Source organism: Eurosta solidaginis, chromosome 3 (assembly GCF_040869045.1).
Source record: "Eurosta solidaginis isolate ZX-2024a chromosome 3, ASM4086904v1, whole genome shotgun sequence".
Taxonomy (NCBI): Eukaryota; Metazoa; Arthropoda; class Insecta; order Diptera; family Tephritidae; genus Eurosta; species Eurosta solidaginis.
In genome coordinates this window covers 65,417,082-65,435,939 of record NC_090321.1, presented here as the reverse complement: position 1 = coordinate 65,435,939, position 18,858 = coordinate 65,417,082, and the positions used below count along the sequence as shown (strand labels likewise).

Genomic DNA, 18,858 nt, shown 5'->3' with positions numbered 1-18,858 from the left:
CTCGATAAACGCCTTCAACTTTGCATTATGTTGGGCAATACTTCTAATATCTTTTTGAGAATAGATAAACAAGGTGAGAAGAGTTTTTACACTGTTAGTCGTATCTACTGCAGGAGGTCAAAGGAAGGCTTCTAGTCAGTCAGATAGCACTTTATACTATTCAAGCAATTGAAAAATTATAAAAACTTTTTATCATGGCTCGTATTTAAAGCTTTCGCAAAGTTCTGACTTTAATTCAGAATTGCAGAAAAGAAAATCAAATGATCTTATTTTGTAACCAGTTTGTGAAAGTAAGCCAACTGACACTAAAGTAAGTAGAAAATACTTATTTCCATAGCCTTTACTTAGACAAATGTGCTTGGGCATAAGGCTCGCCGCACTGCTGAGCCCGGATTGTCATGTTTTTCCAGTTTCAAATAAAATTTTTCACACTTTATTTATAGAAAAAGGCGATTCGCATAATAAAACTTTTATTGTCGAATTAACAAATGTATATTACGTCTACGCTTACATCCATACTGATTGTCTGTTTTACTACTTAATGTTATTTACTTTTTAGTTTCTTTACAAACTAAGAAAATGTAAACCTGCCTCTGTAAAGTGCCTTGATTTTGAACGTGCTAACACCGAAAGAAATTTAGCTAAAATCAACAAATCAGCCTTGCTGTTTTTGAATAAACATTTAGTGAGTAAAATGGATCGCATTACGGTTGATTCAGTGGAGTTTTTATGTCAAGAGAACAAACTTGTATAGTCATTTCAGCTGAAGAAAAATTTTTGGTCTCAATTTAGCAATATTATGCAAATGTGACAGATTTTCAATCAATCTAACTGTTTTTTACGTTAAAAGAACTCATTTTTCAATTCAAAGGGAAATTTAAAGCCCCGTCACATAAGCAGTTTTTCATATAGATACGTTTAACTCAATCTTATGCATTTTGAGTAGATTGTATATATTTTTATGGAGAACGGTAGATTGAGCAACACTGGCGCCATCTGATATGGAAAAGTAGCCAACTTGCAAACTTTTGTTGCAAGCAAAGCATAAGAAGAAGAATTTGACATTTTCTTTGGCTAAGTATGCTGGAAAACTTTGCAAGTGAAATTATTTTTCCCACTCGTTGCTAACTTTTCTAACATTTTTCCTATTTGGGGATTATTTCGGAAATATTTTGAAATTATTGAGTGAGGTTCGGAAAAATTTATTCATGGATACCAAAAGTTATAGGGCTTTTTATTATTATCGGATTGTCTTAGGCATATTATCAACGTTATTGTTATCGAAAACAACTCGAAAAGTTATCGCTACATAATTGATCAGTTATAGACGTGTTATTGGTTTAAAATCGAAGTTTTAGATTTTCTATCAAAAAATTATTGATTTTTATCGAAAAGTTTTTGATAATAAATGCATGTTTTTTCGATAAAAATTAGATACTTTTTCTATTACAAATCGATATTTTTTCGATAAAACATTGATAACTTTTCGATAACAAATCGATATTTTTCTATAAAAAGCGATAACTATTCCAAAATATATGAATCGATTTTCGATAAAAAGCTATATTTTTTCGATAACTCATCGAAAGCTTTACAACAAATAGCTAGCCGATAACACATCGATAAGAAATGGATAATGATATCTCATCGCATTTCAGTTGAATTTTTTGTTTTTATTCCAATAGTTACACAAAAAAGCATTACTTATGCGAAATTTGTGATTTCGGGCATCCTTGTTGCACTTTTTTGCTAGTTTATATTTTACGAATGAGTGACTTGCTAATTCGTGGTTTTAGATTCATAGCAGATTTACGGAGCTTAAGCGTAAAGATTGAAACTGCCATATGATTTATGAGAATATTTGAAAAGTTGCTCTACGCGCTTATTATAAACTTCTTCACAGAACCCAAAGAGAAGTTTTTTCTTCAGCAGATTACTTATTTTACACGAAGCTGCCTTTTTTTCTCAAGACAAGTTGAGCGACACAAAATATGATCGATACGAGTGCCAGGGGCGAAATGCCTCGACTCATTTAAGTACGACATAAAACCATCATAAGCCATTAAAGCTTGGCATAAAATAGGAAGTTAAGCCGGCGGCCACCGTGGTGTGATGGTAGCGTGCTCCGCCTATCACACCGTATGCCCTGGGTTCAACTCCCGGGCAAAGCAACATCAAAATTTTAGAAATAAGGTTTTTCAATTAGAAGAACATTTTTCTAAGCGGGGTCGCCCCTCGGCAGTGTTTGGCAAGCGCTCCGGGTGTATTTCTGCCATGAAAACTCTCAGTGAAAACTCATCTGCCTTGCAGATGCCGTTCGGAGTCGGCATAAAACATGTAGGTCCCGTCCGGCCAATTTGTAGGGAAAATCAAGAGGAGCACGACGCAAATTGGAAGAGAAGCTCGGCCTTAGATCTCTTCGGAGGTTATCGCGCCTTAAATTTATTTATTTTATTTAAGCCGATCTCTCTCTCCCCAGAAAAAGTCAGAATTCTTCCAGAGACGTGTTTTTGTCAAAAGAGTCATGATAAGCACGCTCAAGTGAATTGCTCATTTATATTTTATAATGAGAGAAATGCAGCCGCCGTAGTTCTGGGTTCATGTCACAAGCAAAGCAACATTGACAATTTAGAAAATAAGTTTTTTTTAACTAAAGAAAGACTTTATAAACATTGTCGCCTCCTTGGCAGTGATTTGACAAACATTCCAAGTGGATTTCTGCCATGAAAAGATTTTAAGTGAAAACTTATTTGCATTGCAGATGCCGTTCAAAGTCGGCATCAAACATGTGGGGTTCCGACGATTTGTGGAAAAAATTAAAAAGGAGGCGAATTGGAAGAGAAGTTCAAGTATCCAATCACACCCGGTATTTATTTAAATTATTTATGACAGAAACATCTGAAAGAACTTTACGTATCTCGGAGCGCTCATGACTTAGAAATAGGATATGAGTCCGAAATAAATGAAAATATGAGCCTGAGAAATATGATCCTATAAGAGTCTTTTATAACTCCGTGAATCATGAAAATTAAGAGCCTCTTTCAACTTTGAACAAATATTCATATTTTATTAGGACAAATTTTTCATATACATAATAAAAATTTGCTTATGTACAACATTTGTTTGAACTTTTGCTGCACGTTTTGTTGCACGTTGATGTCGACTTGGTTGATTTTTTATTATTGCTGGCCATCTTCATTCATTGGATTCCAGAAGTGTAAGTACCCTAGACATTATCTGGTAAGCATTATTGTCTACTCGGTATACCGTTCATATTGAAACCTCCCAACGCTTTGAATATGCTTCTCTATTTTAGTATCCCTATCAAAATGTTAAAAAGATGTAGTTCAAAAACAAAAATTACAAAATATGTGTGAGACTTTTAGGGCTCATAAACGGCTACGTATATGTGTATGTACATTTGGAGTCGATATGTGCCGAAAGTGAGCTATTTATGACTCCAATATATGTCATATATGAGTCATATTAATTCAGGCTCATATCATGTATGGAAACAGGCTCATATCGGACAAACATCACAAGAAGAGAACAGTGTTCCTATTGGACTTCTAAATACGCTCATAAAGAGCGTTAACGCTCCAATTTCAGACCATTTTTATTCCTTCATGACTCTGCATGTTTGCTGGAATTATAGCTATTTCGATTTTGTAAAAGATCTGTTCAGATATCTTTGTATTTCCAATTAGAATTGAGATTTGAACACGAGCCGTGAGATTTCTAATCCTCTAGGCCCACTCTTATCCTATGACTGCATATGCTTGGGTGCTGCTCAATAATATGAGCCAGTATGTTTAGTTATTTTCAATTTATTGTAAACAGAGTCTTAAACTCATTAAATTGTATAAATTTCGAAGATAATTATACGATTAAGTCCATCACCATTATAACACCAGTAACACTTTATGAGCTTCTAGACGGCTTTGTAATGATTTTTTCTTAATTAAGTCATTATATTTTTTTTATTATTATAGACGTTTAAGTAACATTCAACATCAAAATAAAATTTAAATTTTTATAAAACTCATAAATCAACAAATTTTTTGTTATCGCTTTTTTGCACTGATGGCAATGTTTATTTAAATTACAATCAGCTCCATTTCTTTCCATATTTTGTGCGTCGTTTTCTCAAGAATAAATATTTCTTTATTTCTATATACTCTTCAAATTAAAAGAATCGAATTGGCTTTTGAATTTCATAAAAAAAGAACCTAAAGGTGTTATAACACATAAATCAATTTAATTAACATGGGACAATAAACTAAAGACTGAAGCAACGAACTTGCTTTTGTCTACAGCTCGTATTTACTTGTAAATTTACATACATATATAGATGTCAATAAGTAAATAAACATGTATGTATGTATATAAAACACGTACATTTAAGCTTTACAACGTAATGTTACTAAATTACGATGACAATGATGTACACTATTATTGTTAATGTTGACAGCAGTCATGAGAAATTTGGATATATGTTGCCATGCTTACTTTAGGAAAAAAAAAATCTCATATAATTATAAATAATTAGTAAACAAATTTTCCAAATACACACACATTAATGTACTTATGTACCTAACCTTTGTCGACGCAAAAGTTTACAGTTATTGATGGACTATACTTTTTTCAGCTATAGTTCAGAAAGTTGCAATTGAAATTCAGAAAATTACAATTGAAGTTAAGAAATTTCAAGTGAAGCTCAGAAAATTACAATTGAAGTTCAGAAAATTGTAGTTGAAATTCAGATAATTACCATAGAAGTACAGACATTTCAAATGAAGTCCAGAAAATTACAATTGAAGTTCAGAAAATGAAAATTGAAGTTCAGAAATTTCAATTGAAGTTCAGAAAATTACAATTGAAGTTCAGAAAAGTAAAACTGAAATTCAGAAATTTCAATTGAATTTCAGAAAATTACAATTGAAGTTAAGAAATTTCAAGGGAAGCTCAGAAAATTACAACTGAAGTTCAGAAAATTTCAATTGAAGTTCAGAAAATTACAATTGAAGTTAAGAAATTTCAAGTGAAGCTCAGAACATTACAATTGAATTTCAGAATATTGCAATTGAAGTTAAGAAATTTCAATTGAAGTTCAGAAAATTACAATTGGAGTTCAGAAAATTATGATTGTAGTTCAAAAACTACAATTGAACTTCAGAAAATTACAACAAGAGTTCGGGAAATTATAACTGAAGTTCAGAAATTTCCAATGAAGCTCAGAAAATTACAATGGAAGTTCAGAAAATTACAAATGAAGTTCAGAAAATTACAATTTTCAGAATTTTCTCTTGAATTTCAATTATACTTTCCTGTACTACAATTGTAATTTCCTAAAGGAAAAATTTTTTCGCAATTAGAAAAAAATCTTTCTAAACCGGTTGCCCCTAACCAGTGATCTGACAAACACTTCGATGTATTTTTGCCATGAAAAGCTTCACAGTAAAAACTCATCAGCCTTTTCAATTTTCAAGTTATTGTTAAAAAACTGTTTTTCTTGTATCTCGCACATTAAAAAATTCGTTACTCCGTCATTTTTCCATCAATTTTTGATTGCTTAGCAGTTTTGGAAAGCTGAAAGATAGGGCTTCAAAAATATATATATTTGTCTACACTTTTTATAGCAACTTTTTGCGCTTTTTTAAAAGTTATCTAAAATTTTCTCGTTTTTTTTTTTTTAATTTTCATAGTTTGACGGCTTTTTAATGTATCATTTCTTTAATGAATTATTTTTTTTCTTAAAGGGATTGAGAGAATATTCTATTTGGATAAAAAAAATACTTGTTGATCAAATTCGGTTGAGAATTGTTTAAATAACAAAACTTTTTGTGAACAAGAAAATTCTGCTCTCATTTTACAATCGATATCGCGTCGTGTCAGGATTAATTATATGATTTCGGTATATCGCTGCCATCGTATTGAGCATTCTTATCGTTTCTTTTATTACACCAATTATTTTTTGTTATAACAAAATTCCAATTATTGACTTTAATTATTTAAACAATTTCGATATTTTTTATTTATCTATATCATCTCTCGAGTAATTTTATTTCGCTCCTACGTTGGAGAGGAAAAATAAAGAAATATATAGCTCCAAATATATTTACATAAAATTTTGTTTTATTTTATGTAGGTAGGTAGGTTGAACTGGCCGGTTCACCAGGACCTCACATAGACTGATTGAGTCCGTAGTGTTACCAGAAGTTTGTTTTAACGACCAAACTGAAAAACCCTATCAAAAACCAGGACCTATGTTATAAAATAACTCCACCCTCTTGGCAAATACTATAAGCTTCCTAAGACTTAAGCCACTTGCTGCTTCTAGATCTGACATCTGTATCACTCCTAATAGCTGGAGTCTTAGCCTGGCAAGTGCAGGGCTCGAGCACATAACGTGCTCGATCGTTTCCTCCTCCAACCCGCACTTCCTACATCTGCTATCACTGACCAAGCCTAATTTAAAGGCATGTGACGCCAGAAGGCAGTGTCCAGTCAGAATACCCGTCATGAGTCTACAGTCCTCTCTTTTTAATGATAGGAGCAGCTGTGGTAGCCTTAGGTTGTAAGACCTACACATAATCTTCGACACTTTACAGCCCCGCGCTTGAACCTACGCCTTTCCCGCTTGGTCGATCATGTGCATCTCCCGCCTTCGCTTAATCTCGCCCAATCTAATGGGGACATCTACGGAGCAAGCTTAAAGGGATGTGCCCTTTTTCGCTAGTTCGTCCGCTTTTTCATTCCCATCTATTTCCATATGCCCTGCGACCCAAAATAGATGTATGCTTCTCCCTGTCCCGATTCTCTCCAGAGACTGCTTACACTCTAACACGCATTAAGATGCTGTGCTATGCGAGATTATTGCCTTAATTGCTGCTCGACTGTCAATATAAATGTTAACACGGTTGCAGCTTAAGCTATTCTCTTCCAGGGTTTCTACTGCTTTGGTTACGGCTAATATTTCCGCTTTGAAAACGCTACAGTAATCCGGCAGCCTGTAGGATTTGCTTATTTCCGGATCAGCGCAGTATACCGCAGACCCTACTCCTTCCACTACTTTGGAACCATCGGTGTACACATGTATCGCCTCGTCTGCCATTTGCGCACCCTTGCGCCAAGCGTCTACCTCTATTGTGGCCTTAAGATCTCCCTCGAAGCGCAGATAGGGAATCATGTAGTCTGTTCGTCCTGTGATTGATGACGCAATACTACTATGGCCATGTGGTCGGCGCTAAAGCTGTCCCGAAGCACCGAGCCTGGTTGCGGTCGTTAACGCCTTGTTCTTTGCTACCAGGTCTACAGGTGGGATGTGCAGAATGGCATACAGTGCAGCCATCGGGGTTGTTTTCAGGGCTCCCGTAATGCTAAGCATCGATAGTCTGCATACCCCCTCTAATTTTTTGAGGTATGTTGTTTTTTGTGTGGCTTTCCACCAAACAAGAACTCCATAGTATAGAATAGGGCTTACAATCGCTGTAAAAACCCAATGACAAAGAGAGGGCGATAGGCCCCACGTACACCCCATGCATAGAGTGCCGTTGAGAAGGACCCTCTCCTCCACGTTGAGCTTCCATGACAGCTTACTGTCTAGGATGATTCCTAGATATTTTGTGCAAGGTTTCTCCTGTAAGATTACCCCTCCTAACTTAGGCCTGGTCCAATTTGGGACCTTGTACCTCTTTGTAAACAAGACCATATCCGTCTTCTCCGCATTGACTTTCAACCCGACATTAGATGCTCAGGTATGAATATCCCGAAGCGCCCGATCCATCAAAGAACTAATCGTTGGAAGGCACTTTCCACTTATGACAATTGCAACGTCATCTGCGTAAGCCGTAAGTTTTACGGGTCCCTCATCGAATTGTCTGAGCAGTTGGTTGATGACCAGCGTCGACAGCAGAGGTGATAGCACCCCTCCCTGCGGCGTGCCCCTGTGCACTGATTTCGTGGCCTCGTACAATCCCCATTGTGATGTAATCTTTCTGCAATTTAACATACAGCCCATCCATCTGATTAAGGCAGGATGTACTTTAATGAAATTAAGACCGTCCATAATCGCCCATTTTGCAACATTATTGAAAGCCCCGGCAATGTCCAAGAAGACTCCTAGAGCATACTCCTTATATTCCAGGGATTTCTCTATGCTTATTACCACCCTATGCAATGCGGTGTCTACCGACTTGCCTTTGGTGTACGCATTCTGTGTTGTGGAGAGCAGCTTTTCATCCACGTTGGACTTTATGTACACATATATCAGCCTCTCAAAGGTTTTGAGCAGAAATGATGTTAAGCTAATGGGTCTATAGTCTTTGGGATACACGTGACCGATCTTCCCCGCCTTTGGTAGAAAAGCTACACGAGCAGTTCTCCAAGAGTGCGGTACATGATTCAGTCTTATGCACCCAACGAATATTATTTTAAGCCATTCCACGACCGCCCTACTTGAGACTTGTAGCATGGCCGGGAATATACCATCTGGGCCCGGCGATTTAAACATAGAAAACGTCTTCACTGCCCACTCGATCTTGGTATCGGTCACCAAGCCCGGCACTACTAGCTCCGTGATCGAAGTGTGAGTGATGTCTGCTGGCTCTTCTAAACCGTCTCCCGATGGGAAATGTGTATCGAGAAGCACCTCAAGGAATTCCTCACTATTACGTGACCATTCCCCGTTCTCTTTCTTTATTAGTCCCAGGACTATGTTTCCCTTTGCTAGGACTTTTTTAAACCGTGCTGTTTCGCTGGAGCACTCTATGTCTGTACAGAAACTTTTCCATGAGTTTCTCTTGGCCCTGGTAATTTCACGCTTGTAGATCCTCAGTAGATCCCTGTACTCGTCCCGACACGCTTCGCTTTCCGCGGTCTTTGCGAGCTTAAACATTTCTTTTACCTGTCTTCTTAGAAGACTCAGCTCATTGCTCCACCATGGCGGCTTTGCTTTTCCTCTGAATCTTCTTAGAGGGCAAGCTTTGTTATACGCAGTCATAAGCGTCCTTGTTAGGAATTCATTCGACTCCTCCAGTTCCTCTACATTAGCAACCTCGTTGGGTTTTCCCATTTTTGTTTCTACATGTTTCTGGAATTTAGTCCAGGTTTCTAAAGGTTCCTCTCTTCTCTACCCTCTTTAGGGGGATGCTGAAGCTGATATACGCATGGTCGGAGAAGGATGGTCTATCAAGAACCATCCAATCATAACTTGATATATCACGCTCGGAGCTCAATGTAATATCCAGAACATTGCTGGATGTTGGGCCAATTTTTGTAGGGACATTTCCCCTGTTGGCTATCTGCAAATTGGTTTGCAGGATGTAACAAAACAGAGATTCGCCTCTCTCGTTCGTATATGCTCCTCCCCACGCATTGTGGTGCGCATTTGCATCTGCGCCTATGACCAACCGCCCTTCCTCCTATACTAGCCTTTTGCACTCCATCGGTGGAACCTCCGCAGCATGGGCCATGTAGCAGAACGCCAGGATAGATTCCTACTTATTATTTTGCTCAACGGCCACCGCTACGAGATCCTCAGTGGTGTAATTAGGCAGCATATATGAATGCAGCTTTTTCCTTACCATTACTACAGCTCGCACCCGTCCTTCCGTTTGCGCGTAGTAAACGCCAAACCCGCGCTGTCCAGAAACCTTTCCTCCCGATGAAAGCCACGGCTCCTGGATCAGCGCCACGTCAAACGAACCCTCCTCAAGGGTTAGGAGGAGTTCGCTCGACGCCACTTTACTGTGTTGGAGGTTTATCTGTAGGACTCGCAGCACCATTGGGCTGTTTGTCCCCCTCCAGCACCTTCGTCTTGACGTCGTCGTCCTCCCCTTGCCCTTTTGATTTAGAGTATTCGAGGCCCCCTTCAGCCTCTCGTGACTGTTGTGCCGAGTGTTCCTCTGTGCGAGTCACAGCACCATTTAGCGGTTGGTCCTCTTCTAGCACGTTCGTGGTGACGTCGGGGACCTCCACCTGTCTTTTTTCCCTTAGGCTTTTGAGGTCCTTTTCGACTTCGCCCACCTCTAGCGTGTTAGTGTTTTTATCCTCGGGACTTCTTTTCCTGAGTCGCATGTAAATTTTGCCAGTGCCAAAGGACATTTTGCCTAGCTGCGTGTACAAAATATCCTCCGCCTGCTTGTTTATTTGGAAGATGTAGAACTGACCATCCTCGGTAGGCCGAGATGCAGTAAGTAATTTCCAATCCTGTGTCGGTATGTTCGGATTCTGATTCTGCAGAAGTCGCAGTGTAACCTCCGACTTCATCACGCATGGTATCCATACCTTAACTTTTGGTACCATGGGGATTTGCGCTTTATCCACCACCTCAAACCGCGCGTTTGTGCCTTGCCATTGGAGGTTTGGAACCACTTCCTCCAGCCACCGCAAGCTCGCGATGTTGTCGCACGCTATAATCTTCACACCATTATACCATCCCCCCGATTCAAAGGCTGGAAGGGGCTTACTTGGTTGTTCCCGCATCATCTTAAACATTAAGCTAATGAGCTCCCTTTCCACAGATCTCCACCTTTCACTAGTCATTTGTCCGAAAGGACTGCTACGATTAACCAGCGCCACAGTCAGTGACTGCTTTGCCACCTCACTCATCTGCCCGGGAAAAGCAGGAGTCTTAGTCCTTTTTGCCGGAGTCTTAGCGTTAACTCCCTTTAGCGCCTCCGAGAAAGCCGTAGTCTTAGCGTTATCTCCCTTTGGCTTATCTCCTACTTCCTTAATTGGAACTTCCCTCTGACTCGCAGCTTTCGAGGTAGTTGCTACCTCTCTATTGGAGCCCATCTGTCTTACAGCTTTGGGCCTACTTGTCTTGTCTATGCGACTACCCTGCCTCACGGATCTAGGACTGGGTCCTTTCTTCCTCTTGAAAGCAGGCTTGTCGCCTTCCGCCGAACGTTGCCTCTTCAGTCTGCCATTCGACGCTTCTTCCTCCTCGTACCGGTTGCAGAACCGAGGGTTTCTCGCAGCAAACCTTTTGAACTGCTTTCGACCTACTTCTACCGCCTCATGGCCCATTCCAAGCACTCAATCTCCACTTCTGTTGGCTCGACCACCACTCCCAAGCATTGTACAATTCTTAGTGCTGTACTGCGAGAGAGCTCTTTCACTTCCTCTGCTCCGTACCCTTCTCCACTCTTCTACTTCGTTTTCATTTGTGTGCTTCTCCAACACGGAGTTCATTGAATCAGCACTACTCTCGCTCCCCGAGTCCGACGCATCGCTTAATTCGTATTTGTCGTCTTTGGATTGCGACTCAGTCCTCCTCTTTACATCGTCCTTATTACAATCAGGTAATGAGTTGTTCATCTTGGTCGTACGACCACCTGCCCGACAAGGCGGGCTCAGCGGTCCAGTATTATAAACGGGGAAAAAACCGTCCGCCACAGCAGCGCCCCTTGCTGTGGTAAGGCTATTAATACTTCCCGAGGTGGCCCGGTATCGGGAAGGCTCCGTTCGAATACAGCCGAATTTGTCCCCTGGCTGCAAATCGTCCAATGGGTACGGTCCGCATAACACCCTGGATTAGGGGGTTGGCAGTTCTTGGTCACCGACATCTCGCCGCCCTCGTATGAGGCGAAACGGCGTAGATGTCAGTCCTAAACAGCTCCGCCACATAGTCGGGCGATATGGAGTTCGGCTAAGCCCTCACACCAACGACAAGGTGCCTACCCTAGTGAGGGTTTATTTTATGTACTTAATACAAAAAAAAAAAACTTCGAATTTCGATAGCTCTTAAAAATGTTTGTTAGATCTTCTACGTTTATAAGCCACATCGTCAGTATCGCGTTTTAGAGACCAGCAATAATTAAATAGTAAATAATTTTAATATAAGTAAATAATTTTGTTTATCTTTGTTTCATAATTAAATCACAAAAAAAGGTTAAACGAAGCATAGAGAATGCTCAAAACAACGGCGACGATATACTGAAATCATACATTCAATTCTGACATGGCTCGATATCGATTCTACGATGAGAGCAGAATTTTCTTGTTCACAAAAAGTGTTGTCATTTCAACAATTCTCAACCGAAAAAATAATTCATTAAAGAAATGATACATTAAAAAGAAACACGGTATCTTGATCTACTCATCAAGACCTACGACGAACACTAGGTCGCTACAAAAGTGCTTGAGATATTTTTTTTTGTAGCACTATGTTATGTGACGGGGCTTTCAGATGCAAAGTTAAGTGTAATTTTCCTAAGTTTTAAAAATCTCTGTATTATTATTATTTTTTTTGTTTTTTTGTTTTTTCATAAAACTATATTTTTGAGTTGAATAGCCATCATTATTGTAAAAGGCGACTTAATACGCTTCATTAAGAAAATAAAAAGCTTTATGCCTCTAATATGCATATGTACAAACAAATGTATGTATATTTGAATGACGATTATGTTTGTTGAATTCCGTACATTGAACTCATCCTATAATGCACACATAATTAATAAACAAAACCAACAAAAATATATGCAATCAATGCACGGGTCTATTGTATAATTCAAAGTTGACTTGAATCCTAAAAGGCACCTTGCAAAAAATGCGATTAGTCTAGGGTGACTTCGGGATGAGTCGCAAAAGAATATGCGATCAATGCCAGTTTTGATCTCTTTGTATGAGTTGAACTGTTCCCTTTTGTTTGAGCATGTTCTATGAAGAGACTAATTGTACCAATTTATACCCGAACGTTAACGATACCACCAATCCCCTTTGTACCCACATGGGAACGAAAAAATCTCTTTTCTCATCAAGAATTGTTAGTTTTCGTACGGTACGAGGTTATGTACATTACGCAAAATTAACACTTGCAAAAAATTGTTAGATACATCTAAGTAAAAAAGTTATTAAGGCCCAACTCATTCCACGAGATCGTTACGACGGTCGACGATAATGGAATATATGGTTCAAGTCATTTAGGTTCGGTATAGGGCTCCGCATTTTTATTAAATAATTCGAAACATATATTTCAACCTGATTGTTCCCAACTGTACCCAAAACAGACTAGAGGGGATCAATTATGCCCCAATATAGACAAAAGAGAGCAATCGGAGACCGCCCTCTTTAGAGATTAGTCGCGCAATTTTTTGCAGGGGAGCTTTGATAATTTTAGGCGCGGTTTTTGAGTACAAGTTCAACTCAGTTTGCCCGTTAAACTACGCTTAAACTTATTATGCAGTTTTTAGCCTACTTTAACTGAAGTTTAAGCTTAGCCTAAGCGGTCGATCTGGCAGGGTTAAACTCTAGTTAACCTATCGGCGATTTGCATCCGTTCGAAATGGCGTCGAATATACCCAACAAGCATTTGGGCTTGAGTACCATTAGAGCTGATGTTGATAACTAGCATACCTCTAAAATCTCAAGAGTTATTACGAAAAAGTGGCTCAACTTGAGAATCATAGTGTACTCAGCAAAAGAGGGAATTTTTTATAAAACGAAAAATGCTATTACTTAAGTTAAAAAAATGATAGTTCCCAACTTATCGTTCTTTGATTGGAATCAAGTGTAAGATTCCAATACTACAGTATTTTCACGAAAATAAAATAAAATAAAATATATATGATTTATTTTTGATAAATCACGCTTCATTAATGCTATCAATCAAGTGCTTTTTTCTCACAATAAATAGCACTTGGCTTTTGTGGTACCACCTTGGAATTTTTTTTTCAACTTCTTCTCAACTCGAAATCCAATGTAGGGTATCAACTGGACAAACGTGTTGAATATTCATTTGAGTACTGTAAATTTCTGAAAATGTTGGATCATAATTTAAAAATGCTAATGACGTTGGAGACCAACTCGAGAACTATAAATTTCACTAAATTTCTTAAAGGTTGGATAGTGATTGGAGAATGAAGTTGGATATCAACTTGAGAATTATCTGGTTTAAGAATAACTAGATAATGATGTTGGCTACACCTGCGGAACTAGATATATATTTTGCTAGAGAAATATCTTTTAAATGTTTGTTGGGTAACAAAATCCAGCTGTTGCCGTATCTAAAAATTATCTAGATAATAAAAAACTAATGTTGCCGTACAAAAAAGCCTACCCCAAAGGCGGCCTTAAACTATGACTGAAAACTATTCAGTAGTTTAACTGGAGTTTAAATTTTACTAGAGTTTAAGCAAACTTAGTTTAAGCTTAGCTTAACCAACTACTGAAAAATCGCGCCTAAGAAACACAAACATCACGTATAATCATCCACACACACATACATACATACATAACCTAATAACATAGGTACTATGTGTTTTAATCAAAAGATCAATTATTTTTCTACAGTTAAAACTCTTCAAAATTTATTTTTCAATTAGCACAACAATTTCGCATAAAGCGTTTAGAACTTTGCCGCTTAAATCATATCTTGATGCTAAAGATTTGTATTACTTACAAATCATACCCAAATGCATATACCTATACACATTTACATACGCCTGTATGTGTGTATATATCAGAGGCGTCACCATCGGGAGAAACGAGTCAACTGCCGCCCCAGCAGCCTTTGAGCTGGTGTTTATTTTACGCTATCATCCCTTAAAAGCCAAGTATTGTATTCCATTATAGCCATTATCCCGTCGCAAAGATCCTGAGCCAGATAAATAATTTTGCATGTAAATGCAACAACAACGATTTGAGCCAGATAAATCCAGATAGAAGTCTAGTTCAATTTGTGTGCCAAATAATTTGTTAATATTTTATCTTTAGTTTGCAAACGCTGCATTTAAAAAACCATATTTTTTTAAAATAGATGTCGCTGCTTGGCCTTTTGCTGATGGAGGATGCGAGAATTTTCAGGTCCCACACGTCTCGAGTATCACTACACTCGTCTTGAGTTTCACCACATTCCACTCGTCTTGAGTTTCACCACATATTTCAGTTTATATGTCCATAAGTCCCGATGGGGTAGTGAAACAACCAAGCGCTCATCAGTGTATTCGACGAAGGTGTCTTACGATAAGACCAGATTCCTTTTATTAGCGCTTAAAATTTACATACATACATATCGCTCATTTACTTCAATAGTGTCATAACTCAAAAAACATAACTTTTGAGTTAATAACATATAAACGTACCCAATATCATGATCTATGTTGTATAAAAAAATCTTTGTGATCGGTTAAAACTTTAGCACGTGCTATAAAAATGAAAATATGCCTTTATATGCGCAACATATGGCAGTTAAAATCTTGGAATGGCTCTCCTGGAGAATTGTGTTTTTTGAGTTATGACACTATTGAAGTAAATTATTAAATTCGCGTGGGCTGAGCTTAAGGATACTATGGGAAAACAATTTTTATGCCGTCCTGGAATAAAGTTATCTGGAGTACAAGGTTTCAATTTGAAAATATCCGCCAATCTAAGTACCTTTATTTTGATTAAAAAAAGTCTAAGCATAATCGACAGCAGACACCACCACCATCTTATGCTAGTTAAAGTGAACATAAACGTTTATACAGCGAGTAATGGACGCGGAATATGATAATGGTCGTTCATTGCTGAAAGATATTTCGCGAGAGAGACATATACTGACAGCTTGAGTCGGCTGCAATACCTGCCCTCTGAAAGCGATAAATCGGATCAAATTAGCACTGCTCCCTTTCTCTTTGCCCACCGCTTTCTCATATTCTTTACTTACTTTTCCCTCCCATATTATGCCAGTTCCCCTCTTCATAATTTTCTTTGTCGTATTCCATCTCTTCCTCTTCGCTTTGCTAGAGATATTAGAAGATTTTGTTTCCAATTGAATCTTTGATAACCGCTGAAAAGATAACAGTTGTCTACATGATTACTTCGTGTATTGGTGAGAGATGCAATATTCAGAGCGTACTTGGATTATGCCCTTCTATCCTGCATAATCCAAGTATTGGAACATTGTAGAATACCGACGAAGAAACCTTTGATTACGATGACGAAGGAAAACCTCGAATTAGAAACAATTCAGTGTAGAGACTGCTTTGAACACGTATTTTGTGGTATATGGTCGGATTTTAATTTTTAGAAAATGCACAAGGCTGTTGACATTTTTAAGCTTTATCTCCAAACTTATAATGGTATCGACACAACGAAGTGGATTAACTTTTATATCCTCTCCTAAAGTTTTTCATATTAGTAGATCTCGATCTGGAATTGTGGTTCATTTCTTGTCGTATAGCACTCAATTCAAGGGAAAGTTTCTTAAAAATGTTTACACATAATATTCGTTGTCCTAACTAATTCTCAATTATTGAATCTTGGGATTTGGAATTTTGAAAACTATTTAGAACGGAAACTTCTGACATATAAACTACTTCCCATATAGTGTCAGCTAATTTTGTTAATTCAGTTATGTTATCTAAACTAGAGCTAGCTAATATTGCCTTCAGGTTATTAGGCGATTTTCTCATCCATAATTTTCTTAAAATATCTGCACTAAAATTGGAGCCAGCAAGTAACAGAACGATCGATGAAATTCAGAGGGCTTACGATCAATATATAAGGAAAGTATTTCAGCTACGTCATCAGAAATGGTATACGGACAAAATTTACGTCTTCCCGGTGAATTAGTAGTTCCTTCTCAAGAAAATATTTCTCCCGCAGATATTTTAGGTAGTTTACGAGAGAATTTTAAAAGTTTAAATTCAAATTTAAAACATAATAAAAATTCTGATACTGGCATTTATATACCAAAGGATTTAAAAAATTGTAAATATGTGTTTATACGCGTTGCCAATAAAAATAATTTGCAGCAATTATTTGAAGGGTCAAAAAAAGTTGTGGAAAAGGATAAAAAATATTTTAAAATTGTAGGAAATAATGAAATTAAAACAATTTTAATAGATAGACTGAAACCAGCTATAGTTGAAACAACAAAAACATCTTATAATAACAGTAGCAAAAATGGCATTACACAAAAAGTGAAACGCGTTACATTTAATTTATTTAATATTAGTTCTCCTGAATGGGGAGTATTGTAGGGTTTATAATTCTACTTTACTTGTTTCACTTTTGTTACAATTAGAAAATATAGATTTAAATAGTTTTTGAATTGTTGCAGCAAGAAAAGAAAATTTTTGATTGTTAATTATTGATACACTGAACGAAAAAGACTGGTAAAATCAACCGAAATACGGGTCAATTCAACCGAAGTTTCTGTAAATTTTTATCCATCGCAAAAATATGTTGAATCAACTGCGCACAAGTCGTTGATTCGTAATTGACCGTTTTAGTAGTCAAATGAACAAAAAAGTTTTTGCGACAGCTTTGTATGAAAGTACCTATGTTGCCATATAAATAAATAAATGTAAAGCGCGATAACCTCCGAAGAGATTTTAGGCCGAGCTTCTCTTCCAATTTGCGTCGTGCTCCTTTTTAGTTTTTCCTACAAATTGGCGGGACGGGACCTACTTGTTTTATGCCGACTCCGAACGGAATCTGCAAGGCAGATGAGTTTTCACTGAGAGCTTTTCATGGCAGAAATACACTCGGAGTGCTTGCCGAACACTGCCGAGGGGCGACCCCGCTTAGAAAAATGTTCTTCTAATTGAAAAAGCTTGTTTCTAAAATTTTGATGCTGCTTTGTCCGGGGTGTGAACCCATGGTCTTCGGTGTGGTTGGCGGAGCACGCTACCATCACACCACGGCGGCCACCATATACATACGTAAATATATGAATACATAAATATGCATGCTTGCTACATATACATACATATGTACGCACTTACTATAATCGAACTTCAATTGGGCGTACATCAAATATGCTGGCACACATTAAACATTATACACTTTATTATTTTGTTTTATTAAGCGCACTTTCACAAAATTTTATATTTTATAATTTATTTAATTTATAGTTTTGAACTTCGCTTTTCAAATAGAAATGAAAATAGTAGTCACAAAACTGATTCTCAATTCTTTCAGTTCAAGGTCAGCTCATTCTCAATTTCTTCTCTCGCATGTAGTTGCCACACTTGATTGTTTCGAACAAAACTTGTAGTATAAATGTTGACATAACATTTTAAATAGAGAACTTGTATGTAATAGAAAATTAAAGAATCAAATCGCAGGAAGGTAATTCACCACTGAGTAACTTTACATGCAATTCGGCAAGTTTAATTTTCACTTTAAGTTGAAACGATTCCGAAACAACCCAAACATGTATGTTGTCGGAAACATCAACATTAAAAAAAGGATGTTTTTAATTATCTTATTATCTTATTAGATTCGTTCACGTGAATGAAAATTGGTAAAAACTTGAACGAAATGTTACTAACTTTGGAAAAATCCTCTTCGTTCAAGCAAAACTTTTGCAACAAGAGGTCGCAATTTTGCATTTCGCTTGGAGGAGAAGTTGCAAAATTGTACCCGATAAATAGGTGTCCCGATATCTCATAATTGTTTGCACAGTAAATTCAAAAAAGGGTTTTGTCGGTTTGTATTGATAACTGAAAAACTAATTTTTTGTTGTTTTCCCATTTTGTGTGTTTTTCGATTTGGCGGTTTTCTTATTTTCGTGTGTTTTTTTTTTTTAGCAAGTGGCACCATCGTCATAAGTACAAAGTAGAGAGCGCAGTGAGCGTAAAATTCTCTTTGAAATTTGCTCATGTATTGACTGTTGATCGCTGTTGAAATGACCAGTGAGATCAGTTGTGTTAACGTAAAAATCAGTTAGATTGATTAGGAATCTGTCAATTTTACAGAATTTTGTTAACTTAAGAGCGACAATTTCTCTTCTGTTGAAATGACTAAACTAATTTGTTCGCTTGACAAAGAATTCGATCGAATTAACCGTAATTCGATCAATTTCACCAAATCTCCGTTCAGTCAAGAACAACAGAACCTATTTGTTGATTTTACTAACACCATTTC

At 37.4% G+C, this 18,858-nt stretch overlaps 1 protein-coding gene across 7 annotated transcripts in view; it reads right to left on the bottom strand.

Moving 5' to 3' along the window:
• Positions 1-18,858, bottom strand: part of LOC137243859 (proteoglycan 4) — a 71,188-nt gene that overhangs the window by 20,642 nt on the left and 31,688 nt on the right. Inside the window, exon 1 of one of the 7 annotated variants that reach the window (XM_067772080.1) lies at positions 17,715-17,855. The exons of the other annotated variants lie outside the window; for them this stretch is intronic. The gene's annotated coding sequence lies outside the window, so the exon portion shown is untranslated. Of the gene's footprint in view, positions 1-17,714; positions 17,856-18,858 lie in introns of those variants that run through there. 7 annotated transcript variants of the gene reach the window in all.